Raw genomic sequence first — 7,916 nt, 5'->3', positions numbered from 1 at the left:
TTGCGGGGGGGGAAGCTCCGTTTCCGTGCCCCTTCCACCTAACGGACACTAGGCCCTCCAGTTCTGCCCACAGTGAGTGTTTTATCCCGGCGCCGCCTGTCAGGTTTTTGCGCGTCGTGTCGTCGTCCCCCGCCCCGAGAACGGCAGAGCCGGGCAGAAGAAACGGAAAAAGAAAAGGGAGCACCGAGATGAAAGGGTAAATAGTTTCTTGAAGCCTTCCTTTAAATTAGAAACGAATGGAAGGATAAAAGGAGGGGAGATCAAAGAAATTTATTTCTGACCCTCGTTAGCGCTGAAAAGATGGCATTCGAATTTTTTATCTCAAAGTAATCAAAAGTTTATTGTTCATTAAGAGGGCTTCCGAGTTCAGTCCACAAACTACCTCATTTAGTTTGTAAAAGTATGTCGTCTTGATTGGCTGAAATAAGACAAACCAGGAATTTTTAAATCCACAACAAAGCCAGGTAGATGAATCAGAACTTGCAGCAATGAATTTCCTACCTGAGACGCAAGACCAGGGTAACAAAACTCTTCACCCTTAGAAACAAAACCAGATTTTTTTTTTTTTTTTTGGGAGGGGTGACTGGGGGTAAAGATGTATTTTTTTTACTAGGCAACTGAATTTTAATGATAGCTATGAGACTCAGACCACTAGATCTAGCAAATGTAATTAAAAAAACCCAACAGGTATTTAAGTCAGGATCAGACTGAAGCCAGAGTTCGTATTTCCTCCAGTGTCTGTTATTCAATGAGATTTTCTTTCTGCTTTTTAAGTTTTGACTTGAAACCCAGTGGTGGATCAGTATGAAAACTGAGCAAGAAAGAAAAAGATACAGTCTGACAGGCCACCGAAGCGCTCATGCTATAGCCACCCTCCAACAGCACACAGCCCAGGTGAATTTTGGTAGTAAACTGCAGAAAATTTGGAGTAGACACCAACTGCATTTAATGATATTTAGCAGCAGGGCTGGATTGTGAATATCTAAGTGACAGGAAGGGTTTATCCATACTAACAGAACTTAAAACTTGTTTAAACGCACTTTGGGAACTCATCATTTGCAAAGACAGTTCTATACATACCCTGTATTCAGGTGTGGTAGCTTGTCGTCCTCCCCCTCTCATTGCTCCGTTGTTGCTGAGATTCCTTACCCCCTACTTCATTTAAGAACTGAGCACAGAAGTACACAGCATAATACAATTTCTTATGTATTCTTCTGATATAATTTAGCAATGTATAATAAGGCAAAGACTTTTCATAAGGCTACTACAAGTTTTTGCCTAAGTTCATTCAGATGCTGAATGATGATGTTTATAAAAGTTTGTATGTTTTGTTTTCTTCCCTGTTTGTTGGGTTTTGTTGTTTTTCTTACTTGCATCAAATTTTACTTAGTAGTTGGAAGAACAACAGTATAGTATGGCATATACTTAGTATCAGTGTACCCAGGAGAAAAAAATGTCAGCATCAGGTTACAAGTGTTCTGAATTTTTTGCTACAGATAGATGTAATTCCAACAAGTCTCCAAAACCTCCAGTCTGTGCTATTATTTCAATACCTAACATTTTTGTAATATTGCTATTGTTATATAGCTAAAAGCTTAGTTTAAAAACATCTTAGAATACATGTATCAACTCAGAAGTGTTGTTTTAATACACATTCTGTGCTGCAAATGGCATATACCTAAAAGAAAACTGAATACAAAAGGACAAATTTTATCAAAAAAAAACTTATCATATTTTTTTAAAACACATCGATGACTAGATCTAATTTTGTCCAGGTATAAAGGATCAAATATTTTACAATTACTCTAAGACTTTGATAGTGTTTTGCTTTTTAGTAAGTTTCCTATATGACTGGAGCTTTACATATATAAACATCTAAGCTGCATTACTAGCCACTCCTTAGGTTTATTGTACCTTTATAGTTGTTGGGTTTTTTCTCCTACTTTTGAGATATGGGATAAAAGCTAGTTAGTACTGGAGTAAGAGCAACTTGGAACCTAAAAACTTCTTGATTTTTGAAAACAAGAGGCATAGTTGGTATATACTCATCTACTCTGTCCCATTAGTACATGATGGGAGTGTCACGACTTGCCCAACAATCTCATTTCAGTAAGTAAGTTGTTAATAGGAGTGATTAATTCAGTATGCAGTTTGAAAACAACAGGAAGAAAAAAAGCCATACTAATGCCTAAATGCCTGCACAAATGCCTAACTAGGGGAAAGGGTACAGAGTAATTCCTTTTGGTCTGTGGGAATGACTACTGGACACTTCAAGGTGCCTGGCCTTGTCATCTTTGACCTCGGATTCAGAAAAAAAACAACTGGCACTTTCAAGCTGACTTGCAAAAATTAAAGTATTTTATTTTTTACTGATAAACTTTATTATTAAAATGGTAAATTACTTTTTAGAGTCATCAAGAAGTGAGTTTCCATCCATACACACTAGTGCAACAAAATAAAACAAAAAAAAAATCCAGAAATGCACAGTGATGTCTGTAACAAGGAGGAGACTGGCAGAATCACAGAAGCCAGACCTTGCTTTTAAATCAATATATTAGAAACAGAAAAGTTGGTTGCAAAGAACATCTGAAGCTCATCTGCATCACCACCCTCCTTGCCTCCTCAGAGCAGGGCCAACTTTAAAGCTGGATCTGACCTTGGAGTTAGCAGGTTGCTCAAACTTCTGAAAATCTCCACAGACAGAGACTTCAGGACCTCTTCCAGCAATCTGTTCCAGCATTTGATAGTTTCTTTTTATCTGTACTTTTAAAATGTAGATTAGAGAACCCAGATTCTATTTTCATATTAAAGTTGAAAGAGTAATTAAGCTAATACAGAGTGCTCATAATATACCATTAGGAAGTGGATAATGCATTATTTATATGTTCAGTCATTCAACTGAAAAAAAAAACCTCTAATAGCTTAACACCAGAAGAACGGGTCACTTAATTTTTTAATAGTATTTTTCCAGTAACTAAAAGCCATTCAAAAAGCAAAAGCCAGGAGTTTTGGATTGCATTTGATTCAGTATTCATAACAGACCTAAGTCTAACCAGGTCACTGCTGTCCCCAATTACAGCTGCAGAACTGTGACTATGAAGGTAAATTACTGGTGACAACACGTCATACAAGTGACTAAGACAATTTATCACCTTATGTAGCACACAGAATGAGAGACATGAACTAATCAAGATACAACAAACTTACAATTAAATGCTATACAACTTTTCTCAGGTAATGGAAACCATTTATTCTTCACGCTCCAATGAAGACTCACGAGCATCCAACTTTAACATCTGACATAACACATTATCTTTCATAATTCACATCTAAAATGAGAGTTCCCTAAACCAGATGAATCACACAATCACTTCAAGGATCTAAATGAAGCGAACTACAACTTGCGCTTGTCAGCATATATTCAACTTTTTCCATCCCTTCAAAATTACTATTCATACTAAGGACATTGTGCAACCTCTAGGTCCTGATCTCCTTTAGCAAGTATAATTTTTTTATAACACACCAAAGTGAGCCCAACCAAAATGACGTGCTGATTTTGCAATTACCAGCTTACATCTAGGTCTCTTGTCATCAAGGTATCAAAGCCTGCTATTCATTTGTTGGCCCACTGACCCAAAATCAGATTGCCTGGCAGGCAGAATTATATTTTCCCTGTAATTATTTGCTCCCACTGCTTTCATACATCAGTGCTGAAAACAGTAAAACCTTGTTTAAAAAAACTTGTACCTTTGTAAGAATGCTAGTGAAATTTGAAAATTTACCAATAAATTATTTTATAGTAAACATTAGGAGTTGTATTACACATTCAGAAAACTTCATGTTATTCATTATCCTAGTCCATGTATCCAAAACTGCCTAAAAGCTAGCCCTAAGTCTCTAGTTTTAATCTGCACATTTAATTTGTTTTGGGTGATAACAACATGACCGGTTCTGTGTCAGCAATTTCCATCATTTTCCATTTATCTTCAACACAAAGAACTACAAGAACTTTCTGTAAAGTCATCCCACCTTCTTACAACTACAGAAAATGTGATTATGCGTGTTTATGCCTATCCAGTTAGTGTGTATAGTAACTATAAACTTGTCTATGCACAGTTAGTTAATACATGCAAGTTCATCACCTATGTTAAATGCAGGAAACTTCTCCTATTTCCTATGTTTTCTAGATTTAGAAAACCCTAGGTTTAGATTACTCCTGTAAAATATAGACCATCGAATTTTAGAAAAAAACCCAGACAATTCAGGTCAGTCAGGGCTGCAAAGCTCATGACTACAGGCAACAAAGACAAATGTAACTACAGTGTGATGAACTAGTGAGAATAGTAACACAGGTACCAACCTGAAGATTTCCACTGCAAAGCACGCAGCCAGATGCTGAGGAATAGCCCACTTCTGCATTAACAGGCTTTGCTACTTCATGAGAATGCACTGGCTTTGCTCAGGAGAGAAATATGGGAAAGCCAAAGTGTAATTACGGGCCAAAGACGCAATAGATTCTGCAAGATTAAATTCCTGTTTACAAGCCTGGTAGCTACTTGAGTTTGGTTTTGTTTCTTTGTTTGGGTTTTGCTTTACTGATAGCATTCTGACTACATACATAGGCCTTCAAACAAGCCCAAACATGATGCTCTTTTAATTGACAGTGTTGTTCGAGAGCATCGCACCCATCCTAAGTGCTTTGGATTCCAATTAGTGCCTCTCACGGCAGGCACGGACTACAGCAGCACGCTTCAAACACAGCCGAAGCTACAACAGTAACAGCACCGCTCTGTCTGTAAATCTGTGCCAGCACTAGGTACATTTATTGTCACAGGCATGCTGGTGAGAAATTGTACTTAATTGTATCTATGGACAACAAGTAGCAGATGGTAACAGATCACTGAGAAAGCTGGGATCAGGCTTTTTCAGTTCTGAAGTAAATTAAGGCCACTGTTGGACATGAAAATTAAATACTTTTCACTCACCACAAAACACACTCTTGTACTGGCATTGAATTTACTTCACGCAGTTAAGTAGATGTAAAAGGACACAACTAGCCTGGAGAGAATTAAACCACCAGTAAGGTGCTTTCCATCTTGCATAGTTTATCTGCTTTTCCACCCAGCTAAGTAAGTTACACTGCTACAAAACGGTGTGTTTCACTAACAATCTTACATTCCCTACCACACCAGGGCAGTTACGGCAAACAAAGCCTAACCCTCCTAAAATATTCCTTTTGTTGCAGGACAGTGGAAAAGCCTGTAACAAGTTGGAAAGGACTTGTATCTCTAACATTTTGCAGAAGTAAAAAAAAAAAAAAAAAGTACTTAAAGCAACTGGGGAAAGTTATAAAATTATACAGTAAATTAAACAGATATTAGTAGGTTTTTTAATTATTATTCTCCTGGAACAAGGACTCTCTGATATTCATGGAGTCAAACAGCAAGGAGACACAGCGTTACACAGACTCTTCATACAGAAGAAGGCTTTCCCCATCCCGCACCCCGCCCTCCCCAAAAAAACGCTTCAGAAGTTACTAGTATTGTAAACATGAATCAGAAAATGACATAAAGGGCTTATCATAGCCAACAGGAACAACACTAAAGCACTGCCGACACGTGCTGCAACTACCAAATCTCATTAATAGAACCAGTAAAAGGACAACTGGCAGCACTGCCAGTCAAATGATGTTTGTTTTTAGAGGATAATCACAGCCTCCGATTTGCCACCAGTCCTATCTCCCGCCATCACACACCAGCTTCAGCCTCAGTTTGCCTGACTGTTCAAGTGAGGGCTGTCAGAGCAACGAGATGAGTGCTACTTCTAGCGATGGCAGCAACACACAGCTTCAACATGTGTGAAGTGTGACTGAGCGAACAAGTATTATGTCAGCTGAAAATACAGGATACATATTTCACACCTACATCAAATGCAGTTTAGAATCATGGAAAGATTTGGGTTGGAAGCGACCTCAAAAATTATCTAGTTCCAAGCCCCCTGCCATGGCAGGGACACCTCCCACTAGATCAGGTGGCTCAAGGCTCCATCCAGCCTGGCCTTGAACACTTCCAGGGATGGAGCATCCACAACCTCCCTGGGCAACCTGTTCCAGTGCCTCACCACCCTCAGCGTAAATAACTTCCTCCTTACATCTAGTCTAAACCTACCCTCTTCCAGCTTCCACTCATTACCCCTCATCCTGTCGCTAGAGGGATTGGTCAAAAGTCCCTCCCCAGCGTTGTTGTAGGCTCCCTTCAGGTATTTTTATTGGTAACTGGAGCAGTAGTGGTACTAGTGCAGAGATGACCACAAATTTACAACCTAGGTGTTTGATTTACTCCAAAGAGAAGCCTCAGGCATTAAAAATGAGGTGCACAGATGCTCCAGATTGGGCTGGCTAGCACAAGACAACTCTTGTCATGCTTAGGCAGATAGGACCAATACTGAATAAGAAGTTTAGAGGGATTTACATTTCAGAATCATTCAGGAAGACCTAAGCCTTATTGTGTTAAGCCTTACAGTCTTGAGAAGGCTGAGAGGGGATCTTATTAATGCATATATATACTTAAGGAGTGGGAGTCAAGAGGAAGGTGCCAGTCTCTTCATGGTGGTACCCAGTAATAAAACAAGGAATAATGGGTGTAAGCTAGAGAACGTAGGAAGGTCCACCTCAACTTGAGGAGAAACTTCTTCACTGTGAGGGTGCCAGAGGACTGGCACAGGCTGCCCAGAGAGGTTGTGGAGTCTCCTTCTCTGGAGACATTCAAAACCCACCTGGATGCATTCTTGTGTGGCTGCCCTAGGGGATCCTGCTCTGGTAGAGAGGTTGGACTAGATCTCTAGAGGTCCCTTCCAACCAAGATTCTATGATGCACGCCACAGTCCCCAAGGTAAGGAAACTCGCCATCTGGACGAAATGACAATTCATATCAACATCAAAACGGTAAGACTTTGTAATGTTACTTTCAAGAAGTGTTGCACAGAAATAAGCTTTTTTTAAAAAAAAAGACAAACCAAACCACAAGCAACTGATGAGGAAAGAGGTAGATGACATATTTAGGTAAGTAATGTCTAGATATGATTTAGTCTGTTCCTATAGACTAAATAAAGGAAGGTAACAGAAAGAACTTGCAAGTTACAAAATACACAGCAAAGTACCACACCAGATCTGTTTTTCGCCCGCAGGACTTCATAATCTCTTGTCTGGCATAGTATGAAGTTTACTTGGCTCAGTTCACTAGAATTTCTGGAAAAATTATTGCAAAGGCAAAATCAAACCTGTTACCCTAGTTCATGTTACTAGCCATTGCTTCTCTGAGAATCTTCCGAAATCTATCAAACTTAACCTTCCAGAAATGTTTTTTCCCTCCTTTCACTTCTTCCTCCCACCCACTTTGTGAGCCCAGCCTATCGCCATACGGCATCCTCACACTCAACACAATTTGCAGGAGTATTTGAGAGATCATTCCCAGCACAGGAGTATCTGCACTATTACTTGTTTAAGGGAGCCGAAATCACTTGTTGCCCTGGTACGATGCTTTAGACAGAAGTTACTGCTTGGGGCACATGATAATGCACAATCACATTAGAGATTTAAAAAGGTATAGTCTAAAACTCAGTATGATATAAAATACATTATTGCAAGGTGATGCCCCCAATTTCTTTTTTCCCCTGTCACCTCAAATCCTTACGCAAATTAAGACTTCAGGCCTGATATATTCTAAATCATTTGGAAACTGAGTGATTCATCAGTCTTTGTGACTTGTTTACTTAGTGACATATTGTAGACATTGTAGAGAGGTTGGTGCTGGTCTCTTCTCACAGGTAATTAGGGACAGAACCAGGGGGAATGGTTGCAAGTTGCAACAGGACAGGTTTAGGCTGGACATTAGGAAGAAATTCTTCACGGAAAGAGT

The sequence above is a fragment of the Apaloderma vittatum genome, unplaced genomic scaffold, assembly GCF_000703405.1.
Source record: "Apaloderma vittatum isolate BGI_N311 unplaced genomic scaffold, ASM70340v1 scaffold42115, whole genome shotgun sequence".
In the NCBI taxonomy this organism is placed as follows: Eukaryota; Metazoa; Chordata; class Aves; order Trogoniformes; family Trogonidae; genus Apaloderma; species Apaloderma vittatum.
Note: the sequence above shows the minus strand (reverse complement) of the source record.